General features: G+C 42.0%; 1 protein-coding gene across 2 annotated transcripts in view; it reads left to right on the forward strand.

Moving 5' to 3' along the window:
* TMEM45A (transmembrane protein 45A) overlaps nt 1-16,226 on the forward strand; it is a 116,094-nt gene that overhangs the window by 15,049 nt on the left and 84,819 nt on the right. The window contains exon 1 of one of the 2 annotated variants that reach the window (XM_061382604.1): nt 16,148-16,226. The exons of the other annotated variant lie outside the window; for it this stretch is intronic. The gene's annotated coding sequence lies outside the window, so the exon portion shown is untranslated. Of the gene's footprint in view, nt 1-16,147 lie in introns of those variants that run through there. 2 annotated transcript variants of the gene reach the window in all.

Below are 16,226 nucleotides of genomic sequence, written 5' to 3' on the forward strand. Positions count from 1 at the left end.
GATTGATTTGTGTATATTGAAAAATTCTTGCATCCCTGGGGATAAACCTGACTTGATCATGGTGCATTATCTTTTTAACGTATTGTTGAATTTTCTTTGCTAGAATTTTGTTGAGAATTTTTACATCTGTGTTCATCAGTGATGCTGCTGCTGCTGCTGCTAAGTCGCTTCAGTCGTATCCGACTCTGTGCGACCCCAGAGACAGCAGCCCACCAGGCTCCCCCATCCCTGGGATTCTCCAGGCAAGAACACTGGAGTGGGTTGCCATTTCCTTCTCCAATGCATGGAAGTGAAAAGTGAAAGGGAAGTCACACAGTCGTGTCTGACTCTTTGCGACCCCATGGACTGCAGCCTTCCAGGCTCCTCCATCCATGGGATTTTCCAGGCATGAGTACTGGAGTGGGGTGCCATTGCCTTCTCCGTCATCGGTGATATTGGCCTGCAATTTTCTTTTTTTGTGATGTCATTGTTTGGTTTTGGTATCAGGGTGATGGTGGCTTTGTAGAATGAATTTGGAAGTGTTACTTCCTCTGGAATTTTTGGAAACAATTTCAGAAGGATAGGGATTAGTTCTCTAAATGTTTGATAGAATTCACCTATGAAGCCGTCTGGCCCTGGGCTTTTGTGTTTTGGGGAGATTCTTGATAGCAGTTTTGATTTCAGTGCTTGCAATTGGTTTGTTCATAGTTTCTATTTTTTTCTGGTTCAGTCTCAGAAGGTTAAACTTTTCTAAGAATCTGTCCATTTCTTCCAGGTTGTGCATTTTATTGGCATATAGTTGCTCATAATAGTCTCTTATGATCCTTTGTATTTCTGTGTTGTCTGTTGTAACCTTTCTTTTTTCATGCCTAATTTTGTTGATTTAATTCTTCTCCCTTTTGTTCTTGATAAGTCTGGCTAATGGTTTGTCAATTTTGTTTATATTCTCAAAGAACCAGCTTTTAGTTTTATTAATCTTTACTATTGATTCCTTTATTTCTTTTTCATTTCTTTCTGCTCTGATCTTTGAGCTATCTTTCCTTATACCAGTTTGGGGTTATTTTTGTTCTTCTTTTTCCAGTTATTTTAAGTGTAAAGTTAGGTTATCTATTTGTTGTTTTTATTGTTTCTTGAGGTAGGAATGTATTGCTCTAAACTTCCCTCTTAGAACTGCTTTTGTTGCGTCCTATAGGTTTTGGGTCATCACATTTTTGTTGTCAGTTCTAGGAATTTGTTGATTTCCCTTTTTATTTCTTCAGTAATCTGTTTGTTATTTAGAAATGTATTGTTTAATCACTTGTAATTCATATCTAGTCTCATAGTGTTATGGTTAGAAAAGATACTTGATATGATTTCAATTTTTCTTAAATTTACTGAGGCTTGATTTGTGACCCAAGATGTGGTCTATCCTGAAAAATGTCCCGTGTACACTTGAGAAGAAAGTGTATTCTTCTGCATCTGGTTGGAATGTCCTGAAGATATCAATTAGGTCCATATGATCTAATGAGTTATTTAAGGCTTGTGTTTCCTTATTAACTTTCTGTTTTGATGATCTGTCTTTTGGAGTAAGTAAGTTCCCTACTATAATTGTGTTACTATCAATTTCCCTTTTTATGCCTATTACTGTTTGCCTTATGTATTGATGTGCTCCTATGTTGGGTGCATAAATATTGACAACTGTTATGTAATCTTCTTGGATTGATCCCTTGATCATTATGTAGTGTCTTTCTTTATCTCTTATAATATTCTTTATTTTAAGGTCTATTTTGTCTGATATGAAAATTGTCACTCTGATTTTCTTTTGATTTCCATTTGTATGGAATATATTTCTATCCTCTCACTTTCTGTCTGTATGTGTCTCTAGGTCTGAATTCAATATTTTTTTTTAATATAAATTAAGAGGACCGAATTGTTTACCTGTCTTGAAAGATATTTTTGAAAAGTTAAAAACAGAGAAAGGTCAACTGGGTGGATGTTTGGATTTTGAGGTATCCTGACACTGGGATGAAATTAGTTCTTCTGAAAATAAAAGATTGGGGTTGTTGTGTTAAACACCTGCTCCTGTACTTAGAGCACAGTGGTTCTATGTTTCATGGAAAACAGTGTTGACTCTCACACTGAGCACAGTGAAACCTCTGAATTTTCCTTTTGGTACACATCCTTCACTGATACTGCTGAATCATAAAACACATGGCCAGACTTGGGGATGGAGTATTGTTAATGAGGGAACTTAGGCCTGAAAAGTACAATTTCAGGAAAATCTGCAATAATATAATTTCTACTTCATTTTTTGTCACGTAATCCCTTTATTTTTCCAAGTTCTAGTTAACAAATAATATTGAGAAGTATCTTCTTCTTTATCATACTCAAACTGAAACACATCCTTTTCTCTTTTTCCTGTGGGTATGATTTGAGAAGCAATTTATCACTGGCAATTCTGAGTCTATGTCCAATAAGAAAGCAAGAATAAAGGTGAATGAATATTTTTTGGTGTTTTAAGTCATTGGAGAAATGATTAGCAAGTTAGTTTACATCACTGAGCATCTTACTCTTACAGATAGAGCCATTAGACTAGTATTGGAGAAAGCAGTGGTATCCTTTGCAGAAAGACTCTGGTTTAATTGAGGTTTCTCCACTGGCCTTCTGTTAGGCTCACCTCCACCTCTAGTCCATCTCATCATTAACCACGTTTCTGAAATTAATGTATTAGAGGGGCTGTTTGGTCACAGGATGAGTGAATATTGATTGAGGGTGGTGATGGTGGATGGAAAAGGGAGGGCCTGCTGGTTATTCCAAGTGAGAGCCTGAACAACATGAAGAGGGAGAGTTAGCAAAAACACAGAAAGAGAAAAAAGAAACAACTGACCCAACCTAAAACATTTGTCAGAAATCTTCTTGAAGACTAATTTACTTTCCTTAGCCATATGGTTGGGCTTCCCAGGTGGCTCAGTAGTAAAGAATTCACCTGCAACGTAGTTCAATCCCTGGGTCAGGAAGGTCTCCCTGGAGAAGGAAATGGCAACCCACTCCAGAATTCTTGCCTGGGAAATCCCATGGACAGAGGAGCCCATAAGGCTACAGTTCTTGGGGTCACAAAAGAGTCGGATGTGACTTAGCAACTAAACAACAACAACAGCCATATGGTTGAGTCATATTTTTTGTAACTAATTCTTATAAAATCTAACCATTTCCAATGGCTGATGGACAAAGAAGTCTCTTCCAACTTGTTAGGGTAAAGAGATCTCTTCTTTAACCAAAATTATAGGAAATCTTCTGCCTCCAGGCACTCAAATCTCTTACTGGGCCCACCATGAAAGATTGCTCTTTTCAGATCAGTCCAGTTGATTAGGTTAATTGTGGCCCAATCTTAAATAAATAAATACCAATTACTGGCGGAGAAAGCTTTTTTAAAAATTGAAGTATAGTTGATTTACAATGTTGTGTTAGTTTCTAGTGTACAGCAAAATGATTCAGTTATGTGTATATATGTATATATATACATACACATTTTTGTCTGTGTGTGTATATATATACACATATGTATGTATATATGTATGTATATGTATACATATATATGTGTATATATATATATACACACACACCTATACAGTAGGCCCTTGTTTGTTTTATATTAATATATAATACTTTGTATCTGCTAATCCCAAATTCCTAATTTATCTCTCCCTTCCCTTTCCCTTGTGGTAACCATAAGTTTGTTTTCTATGTCTGTGAGTCTATTTCTGTTTTGTAAAGAAGTTCGTTTGTGTCATATTTTAGATTCTACAATAAGTAATATCGTATGGTACTTGTCTTCCTCTTTCTGACATATCATTTAGTATGATTGTCTCTACATCCACCCATGTTGCTGCAGATGGCATTATTTCATTCTTTTTTATGGCTGAGTAGTAGTATTCCACCTGGGGCTTCCCTGATGGTTCAGGTGGTCAAGAATCTTCTTGCAACACAGGAGACCCAGGTTTGACCCCTGGGTTGGGAATATCCCTGGGTTGCAAAGAGTTGGATATGACTGAATGACTAATGCTATACTAGTATTCCATGGTGTGTATATATAATACATGTTTATCCATTCATTTGTTGATGGACATTTAGGTTGTTTCCATATCTTAGCTATTATAAGTGATGTTGCTATGAACACTGGGCTGCATGTGTCCTTTTGAATTATAGTTTTCTCTGGATATTGCCCATGAGTGGGATTGCAGGATCATATGGTAACTTGTTTTTAGATTTTTAAGTAACCTCCATACTATTATCCATAGTGGCTGCACCAATTTACATTCTCATCAACAATGTAGGAGAGTTCCCTTTTCTCCACATCCTCTCTAGCATTTGTTATTTTATAGACTTTTAAATGATGGATAGTCTGACCAGTGTGAGGTGGTACTTCATTGTAGTTTTGATTGGTATTTCTCTGATAATTGAGTATCTAATAGTTGAGTATGGTTTCCTGTGCCTATTGGCCATTGTATGTCTTCTTTGGAGAAATGTCTATTTAGTCTCCGGATAAGAAAACTTTTGCATCTCTAAGGAAACAGCCATGTTTGTGAGTACAATTCATACCAGCATGGAGTGACGCTTCATAGGGACATGGAGCGTTCCAGACACTGCCTAGGTTGAATGATGCCCAGAGCATCTCTTTCCACTGTAGTTTCCATGGAGGTTGCTGAACAACCAGAAGAGGAATGCTTTATCTTGAGAGCCAGCTTCATGGTTATGCAATGTGTACAGTTGTACAGGGTCCAGTTTTAGATGAGAGAGCTTCATTCTTGGTTTAATGCTCTACTGTCACTGTTGTGAACATCCCAACAATTTATGAACAAGGGACCCCACATTTTCATTTTGTTTTTGGCCATACAAATCTATTAGCTGTTTCTGCCTCATTCTTCTAGGGTCACTCAGGTGTCACAAGAGGGAGAAAATAAAATCAAGAACCTGTTTGATCACCTTCCTCCAAGTTTATGTATCCAGATAAACACCTAATGAAACTGCTACCTGTTCTTTGATCTTAATTGATGGCATATTTAACCTCCTTTAAGAGGAGATTCTCAGAGATCTCTTTTCCCTTTCTAAAAGCATTTCCATACTGACTTCCTGCTGCTGCTGCTAAGTCACTTCAGTCATGTCCAACTCTGTGCGACCCCATAGATGGCGGCCCACCAGGCTCCCCCATCCCTGGGATTCTCCAGGCAAGAACACTGGAGTGGGTTGCCATTTCCTTCTCCAGTGCATGAAAGGGAAGAGTGAAAGTGAAGTCGCTCAGTCGTGTCCGACTCTTCGAGACCCCATGGTCTGCAGCCTACCACGCTCCTCCGTCTATGGGATTTTCCAGGCAAGAGTACTGGAGTGGAGTGCCATTGACTTCTCCATCCATACTGACTTAGAACCTCTAATTAAAAGAATGATTCAGGTCTGGGCAACATGTGGTACTTCCATACTTGGAAAAGAAGGATTTTCTACATCTCCTTGGTTTACTTTGTTTTATGGTAGATAGCACAACCTCAATTTCATGGGTGCATTTTACACATAAATGTGTAAAATTTATTTTTTAAGCAAGATTTAAGAAATATTCTTATTGGCAACTGGGTCCAAATACCGAAACCAGCAGCAATGATTGTGAATATTCTTTCCTGAGTTTTCTTAATCTTCATAGGCTGTACACAGGTGAGGGGTGTACCCTGCAGCTTTTTATCTATTTCCCTTGGGTGGGAATGGGTGTGAGTAGCCTGGCTTGGTGGACTGGCCCAGGAGAGAAAAGCAGGGTCATGGGAGGGCCTTATCCCTGTGGAAGCCTCCACTTTTTCTGTGCTTACACACTGGCCACCTAAGTTGGACGATGAGAAGTTTCATAGAAATGATTAGTCAGGAGGCAGACTTGGTGAGAGTGGGCATAAAGGCTGTAAGTCCTTCTCAGGACCTGGAGAAGCACCTGCTGACGGTGGCTGGGGAGTGCTTCCCTGATTGCCAAGGACAGGGTCTTCTGCTAAGCAGAGAGTGTGCATAGTGGAGTGATACTCAGTCTTGCTTATCTGATGACATTAATTAAGGGGTGTTATGGGCCAGGGTTCTGTAGGTTGAGTGGAGATGGAGGCCACTGGCAATGCATGCCATGCCCAGGGAGAAATATGTGAGTGGGAGGAAGAAAAAGGATTTCTCTGGAGCTGTTCCAAGGTTGATGCTAGTGAAAGATGCTTGTCTCTCTCAAGCATTAAAGCAGCATCTGCCAGGATTGTCAGTTACTGAACAACACACCTTCAACACTCATGAGCCGTGGGGAGTGTGGATACAGGTAAAAGAGTCGTAAGTTTTAACGTTGTGTTTCCTTACTAGTTGCTTTTGGTGTGCAACTGGACGTGTGTATGTGTGTAAAACTGACAGAAACTTGTCGGGTTATGGTCTATTGATTTTTTTATTCAATTTGGCAAATTTTCAGCATTAACTAAGACATGAAGGCTTTGTTTTAAGGCTTTAAAACAAGGCTTTGTTTTGTTTCTTAATCCTTAACCCTTCTGCCTCAAGTCCAAGGTGCTACTCAGACCAAGAATGATGAATGACTATGAAGGGAGAATTGGTTTGACACAGTCAAAAATTAGTTCACCATTTCTATAGTAATCTTTAGTGTAAAAGAGCAAGAACTTTTCATTCACATTGACATCTAACACTTATGTACCAAATTATTATATGCCAAGCACAGTTCTAGAGCCAGAGATTAAGAAGAAAAGAAAAATAGAAAAAATAATCCTACATCCATGAAGCTTTTGTTCGAGTGAGGGGCAACACAATCAATGAAATAGCCAGGGAAGTCCGTAGTAGTTTAGATGGGAATTATTATGGGAAAGTAAAGCAAGAAAAGGGGATGGGGTTTGAGGCACTTAGTAGTTTTCAATAGGATGATCACGAAAGACTCCTTGAGAAAGTTTTTGAGCAAAGACTTAGAGGAGATAAGGGGAAGAGCATTTCAAGAAGGAGAAGCAGCAAGTGCAAAGGCTGTAAGGTGGAGGCAAGCCTGGTGTGCAAGGAGAGACAGGGAGGCCAGTGTGGCTCGTGGAGGGGAGGATGAGAAGAGGCTGGAGGAGTGACATCACTTGGGGCTATGAAGAGAAGGGGACGACAGAGGATGAGATGGCTGGATGGCATCACCGACTCGATGGACATGGGTTTGGGTGGACTCAGGGAGTTGGTGATGGACACGGAGGCCACAGGTGCTGTGGTTCATGGGGTCGCAAAGAGTCGGACACGACTGAGCAACTGAACTGAACTGAATTGATGAAGTTTCTTGTGAAAACTTGGGCCCAACTTATACTTCAATAGAGTAACACTGGCTCCTATGTTGAGAAAAATGTGAAGGGCAGAGGTGGGAGCAGAGTCCAGTTAGCCCATTGTAATAACCCAGACCTATATGAAAGTGCTTACAGGGGTGCAGTAAAGAGTGGACAGCCCCGGGGAATATTTTGGAGATAGAGCCAGCAGAATTTTCTAGTGGGTTAGATGTAAGAAGTGAAAGAAAGGAGTTAAGGATGACTCTACATCATCCTTAACTGTGGTGGGGGCGAGTAACCAGAAAGATGAAGTTGTCATTGAGTGGGGAAAACTAGAGCAGGTCTGGTCTGAGAGGGATGTTAGGAGATCTGTTTTGGATGGTTTGGGATTTGAGGTGTATGTCAGACATCTGAGCTTCCCTGGTGGCTCAGATGGTAAAAGGATCTGCTTGCAATGTGGGAGACCTGGGTTCAATCCTTGGGTCATGAAGATCCCCTGCATAAGGAAATGGCAACCCACTCCAGTACTCTTGCCTGGAAAATTCCATGGATGGAGGAACCTCTTAGGGCTACAGTCCATGGGGTTGCAAAGAGTCGGACAAGTGACTCACTTTTTTTTTTTTTTTGAAGTGAGCAACTTCACTTTTTCACTTCAGATATTTAAGTGGAGATGCTGAGTGGGAAGCTGGATATGGGAGTCTAGAGTTAAGCAGTGAAGGCTGAGCTAAAGATAGAAATCTAGGAGTGGTGATATAGTATTCATGCTGTGAAGCAGAATGAGATCCCCCAGTACTGAGGGCAGGTAGAAAAGAGTTCTAAAAACTGAGCCTGAGGACTTGCTAATTTTAAGGACCTGTGAGATAGGAGAAAGCAGAAAAGAAGGAGGTACCAGTGAGGAGGAAAAACAGGGGAAGAGTATTTTCCAGCAAAGGGCCCTGATCTACTCTTTGAATTTCTGCTAGTGGCTCAAGTAAGCTGAGGACAGAATTGGCTATTGAATGCAGCAATTTGGGATCTTTGGTGACTTTGACAAGAGAGCTAGAATCAGGTAAGATCAGTAAAGAAGAGATAGGTTGAGGTAGGGAGAAATGAAGTTAGAGACAATTAAATTGCTACCAGTCTTCCTCACTCCCAATCCAGAAGAAACAAGCCCCTCAACTTCCCATTTTTATGATTTTCTTTATTTTATTTTGCCAACTCTGTTAATCTTTGTAAGCAACCTTCAGTTCTTTTGGAATGGGCTGACAAGCCAGCAAGATGGGATGCTCCCACAGGAGGGAGCCTCTACTTGGGTACAGAGCTTCTTGTTACTTCCCTTCATGTCTGGTGGTAGAAATGTGGCCACTTGTCTGGTCCTGAGGGTGGTGGTGGGGGTGGAGCAGTGGGGGCAGGCACAGCTATGCACACTGCATGATACAGGCCCTTTGAGGAGGATGCATTCAGGTCATGATTTTTGAGGGGGGGCAGGTTGCTTTCATTGCTTCTTGGTGAGGCCACAGGAATAACTGTTTTAGCATCTGTCTTGTTATAGTTGCAGAGAAGGGCAAGATTTGGGATAAACTAGAGGGATTTCGTAGCAGCAGCGGAGGGATTTCAGAGGAGAGCACAAGAGTGAAGGACATGATGTTGAAAGGAGAAAAAAAAATCAGTACATATTGGTGGCTTGTCAGCTGTGGCTCTTGCCCTTTAGGGATATGAAGATTCGTCTCATCCTGCAGAGGCTGACCTACATTTCAAAAGTGACTGTGAAATTTGGCGTGTTTGAGGGAAACTTCTTTCCTGGCTAGGGCCACAGGATGACTCATCTGGCTTGGATATAGTTGGCTTTTGTTGAGGTACCAGGAGAGCTCCCGTGCAGGGTACTAGACTCAATTCCCAGTAAACAAGAGTATCTCCTGATTCCTCTACTTCCTTCCTGTTGCTTCAGTGAGGCTTCATGACTTTTGGCTCAGGAAATCATGAGTGATTTGGGAGCACAGAATATGATTTTTGGTTTTCCTTTAGGACCATGTTAGGATGCTAGTAGATGCCACACACAGGACAAACTGGTGGAGCCCCCTCTTAGCTGCCCCTGCTGGGTTCTGGAAAGTTATGCTGTCTGCTCTGTTGTTTATGTGCTGTTGTACCTTGGGCTTCCCTGGTGGCTCAGACGGTAAAGAATCCACCTGCAATGTGGGTGACCTTGGTTTGGTTGGGAAGATTGCCTGGAGGGGGGCATGGCAACCCACTCCAGTATTCCTGCCTGAAGAATCCCCACAGACAGAGGAGCCTGGAGGGCTACAGTGCATAGGGTCATGAAGCGTTGCACATGACTGAATGACTAAGCAAATACCTTGGGAATCTGGCTTCCCTGGTGGCTCAGATGGTAAAGAATCTACCTACAATGCAGGAGACCCGGTTTCAACCCCTGGGTCAGGAAGATCCCCTGGGTCAGGAGAAGGGCACAATAGCATACTCCACTATTCTTGCCTGGAGAATCCTGTGTACAGAGGAGCCTGGTGGGCTACAGTCCATGTGATTGCAAAGAGTTGGACATGACTGAGTAACTAAGCATGGCTACTTATCTTGGGCATCTACCTGCAGTGCCTTTTTGAAAAATAGATTTTATTTTTTAGAGAAGTTTTAGGTTTACAGCAAAATTGAACAGAAAGTACAGTGGGTTCCCATACATCTTCTCCCTCAAAACATGCACAGCCCTCTCCACTATTGACGTCTCACTCTAGAGAGGTACATTCTGACAAACCTACATTAACACATTATTATTACTCAAAGTCTCTGTTCTGGCACTTGTGGGGAGTGACCAGAGCCTCCTTGCCACATTTGGCTCCTGCACCCTGGCTCCAGGATACCTCCAAGCCAGTTTATATAAAGAGTATTTCTGATCAGCCTAGTAATGAGGGAGAAGGTGTTTGTTGTCGATTATTTATTGTTTCTGGTTCAGCTGGAGTTCATTAGAAGCCATGCTTTCCTAACACCTCTAGTCCTCTCTCAGGCAGTGCTGTGTTTCTCTGGTTAGATACCTGCCCAGCAATGTCAAATCCTGGGTTCAGATCTGCCTGCAAGAAGACCAAGGCAGGGAGTTCCCTGGTGGTAGGACTAGTGGTTAGGTTGCCTAGTGGTTAGGACTCTGTGCTTTCACTGCGGTGGCCTGGGTTCATCCCTAATCTGGAAATTGAGATTCCGCAAGCAGAGCAAGAAAGAGGAAAAGGCAAACAGTGCCTGGTGAGTAAGTATGGGGCATAGGGTAATGACCTGTGTGTGCGCTCAGTTGCTCAGTCATGTCCAACTCTTTGTGTCCCCATGGACTGTAGTCCACCAGGCTTCTCTGTCCCTGGAATTTTCCAGGCAAGAATACTGGAGTGGGTAGCGATTCCCTTCTCTAGGGATCTTCCTGACCCAGGGATTGAACACACGTCTCCTGCATTGGCAGGCGGATTTGTTACCACTGAGCCACCAGCTTCCTGATAATCAAGCCCTCTTCTCCCTCACTTCCTGGCTGGTCCATGATGTTATAATGATAGTTTTCATGAGAAATTCCATGAAAGTTTCTGATTCCTAAGACTAATTTCTCTATGCTGGAGGCGAGGGGATGAGTGCCAGGCAGTGGTTGTAGGCTGCCCTGGACCCTGACCTGCTTCTCAGGATGAGGAAAATTGGGCTATTTGGGGATGACATGTCATTCATCTTGATTTGTTTGCTTTTCAGGAGTGTGCCTTTGCTGAGAACATGGGGCTTACTCTTGTGTGGTATTGTTGTTTGGTTCTTTTTAATAGTGTAATACCCTAGTGTGCCATCTTCCAAAGTTTCCAAATTTTCTGGCATATTGAGTGCAATACTTTCATAGCATCATCTTTTTGGATTTGAAATAGCTCAGCTGGAATTCCATCATAACCACTAGCTTTGTTCCTAGTGATGCTTCCTAAGGCCCGCTTGACTTCACATTCCAGGATGTCTGGTTCTAGGTGAGTGATTACACCATTGTGGTTATCTGGGTCATGAAGATCTTTTTTATATAGTTGTTCTGTGTATTGTTGCCACCTCTTCTTAATATCTTCTGCTTCTGTTAGATCCATACCATTTCTGTCTTTCAGTTTGCTCATCTTTACATGAAATGTTTCCTTGGTATCTCTAATTTTCTTGAAGTGATCTCTAGTCTTTCCCATTTTATTCTTTTCTTCTATTTCTTTGCATTGAGCACTGAGGAAGGCTTTCTTATCTCTCCTTGCTGTTCTTTGGAACTTTGCATTCAGATAGGTATAGCTTTCCTTTTCTCCTTTGCCTTTAGCTTCTCCTCTTTTCTCAGCTATTTGTAAGGCCTCCTCAAACAACCATTTTGCCTTTTTGGATTTCTTTTCCTGGGTATGGTCTTGATCACTGCTTCCTGTACAATGTCACAGACCTCCCTCTCTAGTTCTTTAGGCACTCTGTCAACCAGATCTAATCCCATCAAAGTCCACCCATCTTGTTGAAAACAGGTGTGGTAAGGATTAGCTTTAGCTTCCTAAACCAAGATAATCACCATGCTGTGATCACTCACCTAGAGCCAGACATCCTGGAATGTGAAGTCAAGTGGGCCTTAGAAAGCATCACTATGAACAAAGCTAGTGGAGGTGATGGAATTCCAGTGGAGCTATTTCAAATCCTAAAAGATAATGCTGTGAAAGTGCTGCACTCAATATGCCAGCAAATTTGGAAAAGTCAGCAGTGGCCACAGGACTGGAAAAGGTCAGTTTTCATTCCAATCCCAAAGAAAGGCAATGCCAAAGAATGTTCAAACTACCGCACAATTACACTCATCTCACATGCTAGTAAAGTAATGCTCAAAATTCTCCAGGCCAGGCTTCAGCAATACATGAACCATGAACTTCCAGATGTACAAGCTGGATTTAGAAAAGGCAGAAGAACCAGAGATCAAATTGCCAACATCTCCTGGATCATCAAAAAAGCAAGAGAGTTCCAGAAGAACATCTATTTCTGTTTTATTGACTATGCCAAAGCCCTTGACTGTGTGGATCACAATAAACTGTGGAAAATTCTGAAAGAGGTGGGCATGCCAGACCACCTGATCTGCCTCTTGAGAAACCTATATGCAGGTCAAGAAGCAACAATTAGAACTGGACATGGAACAACAGACTGGTTCCCAATAGGAAAAGGAGTACATCAAGGCTGTATATTGTCACCCTGCTTATTTAACTTCTGTGCAGAGTACATCATGAGAAACGTTGGGCTGGAAGAAGCACAAGCTGGAATCAAGATTGCTGGGAGAAATATCAATAACCTCAGATATGCAGATGACACCACTCTGGCAGAAAGTGAAGAGGAACTAAAAAGACTCCTGATGAAAGTGAAAGAGGAGAGTGAAAAAGTTGGCTTAAAGCTCAACATTCAGAAAACTAAGATCATGGAATCTGGTGCCATCACTTCATGGGAAATAGATGGGGAAACAGTGGCTGATTTTATTTTTTGGGCTCCAAAATCACTGCAGATGGTTACTGCAGCCATGAAATTAAAAGATGCTTACTCCTTGGAAGGAAAGTTATGACCAACCTAGACAGCATATTAAAAAGCAGAGACATTACTTTGCCAACAAAGGCCCATCTTGTCAAAGCTATGGTTTTTCCAGTAGTCATGTATGGATGTGAGAGTTGAACTATAAAGAAAGCTGAGTGCCGAAGAATTGATGCTTCTGAACTGTGGTATTGGAGAAGACTCTTGAGAGTCCCTTGGACTGCATGGAGATCATACCAGTCCATCCTAAAGGAGATCAGTCCTGGGTGTTCATTGGAAGGACTGATGTTGAAGCTGAAACTCCAATACTTTGGCCACCTGATGCAAAGAGCTGACTCATTGGAGAACACCCTGATGCTGGGAAGGATTGAAGGCAGGAGGAGAAGGGGACAACAGAGGATGAGATGGTTGGTTGGTCTGACAGACTCCATGGAGATGAGTTTGCATAAACTCCAGGAGTTGGTAAGGTACAGGGCGGCCTAATGTGCTGTGGTCCATGGGATAGCAAAGAGTCGGACACAACTGAGCAACTGAAGTGAACTGAACCTGAGGCTAACATAAGGGCTAGCCCCAGCTTTGCTAAATCTTCTGCACAGCTTAGAACAGGAGTTCCTGGTCCATGGCCTGGTAGGAAACAGGCGGCATAGCAGGAGGTGAGTGGTGGGTGAGTGAGTGAAGCTTCATCGGTATGCACAGTCATTCGCCATTGCTTGCATTACTGCCTGAGCTCTGCTTCCTGTCAGATTGTTGGCAGATTCGATTCTCATGTGTGTTAGTTGCTCAGTTTTGTCTGACTCTTTGTGACCCAATGGACTGTAGCCCCTCACCCCCACCCCAGGCTCCTATGTCCCTGGAATTCTCCAGACAAGAGTACTGGAGTGTGTTGCTCCCTTCTCCGGGGGATCTTCCTCACCCAGGGATTGAACCCAGGTCTCCTGCATTGCAGGCATATTCTTTACCATCTGAGCCATGTAAGATAGAATTTCCTAGATTCTCAGAGGAGAACAATAAATGTAATGTGTTTGAATCATCCCCAAACCATTCCCAGCCCACTGTGGTTCATGGGAAAATTGTCTTCCATCAAACCAGTCCCTGGTGCCAAAAAGGTTAGGGACTGCTGGCTTAGAATATTGCCTCTTATGAAATGTGTGAGGGCATCACCATGTCCTCTGTAGAGGCTGTCTGCTCCTATCACTGTAACCATACCCTGACAGCTGGTCTGTTGGGATGCTGATGTTGCAAGAGCACTCTAGTCCTCTTTTAAGACTATGTGGTACCAGGTATTGCTTCTTATATTCAAACAGGGCTCTAAGCATGCTCAACAGTCCATCCATCATTTATTTACTTAACAACCCATTCAATAAATGCTGGGCAATGAGGATATAAAGATAAGAGACACAGTTCTTGCTTTTCAGAAGCTCACAGTGTAGTGAGGGAGATCCTAGATATGTAATGATGGCATTCAGAAAAAACTCTGTGAGAGTGTCTTGAACACAGAATAGGGTTCCACACACTTGCAGAGTGAATTAGGGAGATTCCTTGGTTGAGATGAGATTACTGATGAGTTTTTTTTTGTTCTCTTTCTTCCTCCTCTTTTTCTTGAACTGAGTCATGCAGGATGTGTATTATTGGTTGAAGGAAGGAAGGGTTCCAGGTAGCAGAAAAACTCTATAGAGCTAAGGAGGCATGTTAGGGAGTTTGGAATATTTGGAGAACTTTAAATGCCATCATGTTGTTTGGTTATAGCAGAGTCCTAATGAACAGCTGCAATGGGATAAGAATTCCTCTGAAACATGTCTGTAGGAAATATTTCCAGAGATCAAATTGCCAACATCCATTGGATCATAGAAAAAGCAAGAGAATTCCAGAAAAACATCTGCTTCATTGACTATGCTAAAACCTTTGACTATGTGGATCAAAACAAACTGGAAAATTCTTCAAGAGATGGGAATACAAAACCACCTTACCTGCCTCCTGAGAAACTGGTATGCAGGTCAAGAAGCAACGGTTAGAACCGGACATGGAACAACGAACTGGTTCCAAATTAGGAAAGCAGTAGGTCAAGGCTGGATATTGGATGTGAGTTTGAGCAAGCTCTGGGAGATGGTGAAGGACAGGGAAGCCTGACATGCTGCAGTCCATGGTGTCACAAAGAGTCGAACACAACTGAGAGACTGAACAACAACAACAATTAACGGCTGCAATGGGATAAGAATTCCTCTGAAATATGTCTGGAGGATGAAGGAGACACTCCCACATTAGCCTGCAATGGTTAGACTATACTTTTGAAATGAGAGAGTATGTGAGATTCAAAATAATACCTTGCAGGAGCCCTGGGCTGTCTTACCTGCGGGGAGAAAGTGTAGATAGCAGTGGGGCCTGTTTAGACTTGTTAGATATGGCTTGTGTGAGTAACGCAGCACAGCTGGGTAAGGGAGACTGGTTCTGAATCTTGCTTCTTTTGCTCAAAAGAGAATGTGATGTGGGCAGAGATAGTGTCCTCATTTATAGACTGTTCTCAACCTACCTCTCCAGGGTTGATATGAGAATTAAATCACACAATTTATTGATAGGTGAAAGTAAATACCCAGCAAAGGTTAGTTTCTCTTCCCTGTCTTTTTCTCTCTTGCTTTTCTCCATCTTTCTACCCTTCCCAACCTCCTTTTTTCATGAATTAACTTTGTACTAAGAAAGTAGTACATGTAAGCATCCTGCAAGGATCTATATTAATAGTCCATTATAGCAGCCACTAGTCACATGTGTTTAGAGAATGCTTGGCTAATTCCAACTGAGATATGTGGTGAGTTGAAAACTTAATGCAAAAAAGGGAATGTTAACTAATCTCATTAATAATTTTTTCTATAGATCATATGTTTAAATGATAACATTTTATATATGTTTGGTTAAATAAAAATGTTATCAAAATTAATTTCACCAGTTTCTTCTTACTTTTAAAAAATGCAGCTACTGGCAATTTAAAATTACATTTTATTCTTAGGGGATAGCATTTTGTGGGCTTTGGGGACTCCGTGGTGAAAAGACAAACTGACTTCGCAGTGCTTATGCCTAGGGGGGAGTAGAAAACTGCCACTGACAGCTAAAGCAACAACAGAAAGTGAAAAATAAAAAAGTAACAAATGTAAAAGTACATATTGTAAGAAGTATGTAAAGAGAAGTTTCTCTGGGAGGAAAACAGCAGGATCTAATTTAAATTGACCGGACGCCTCTCTGAGGGAGAGGTGTTTGAGCTGGGCCTCCAGGAAAGCATTTGCCCATGGCATTTCCAGGCAAAGGTGGGAACACAGCATTCCAGCTGGAAGAAACAGACTGCCAGTCAATATTTACTGAGTCTACCAAACCCGCAGCATGTGGTTGGCAATGGGGAAAAGCTGTGGGGCTGCCAGACACAGGGAGGCTCCACGACTCCTTTGAGCTTGTGGTCTAGAGAGGAGACAGAAGAGACAG

This window comes from Bos javanicus, chromosome 1, assembly GCF_032452875.1.
Source record: "Bos javanicus breed banteng chromosome 1, ARS-OSU_banteng_1.0, whole genome shotgun sequence".
NCBI lineage: Eukaryota > Metazoa > Chordata > Mammalia > Artiodactyla > Bovidae > Bos > Bos javanicus.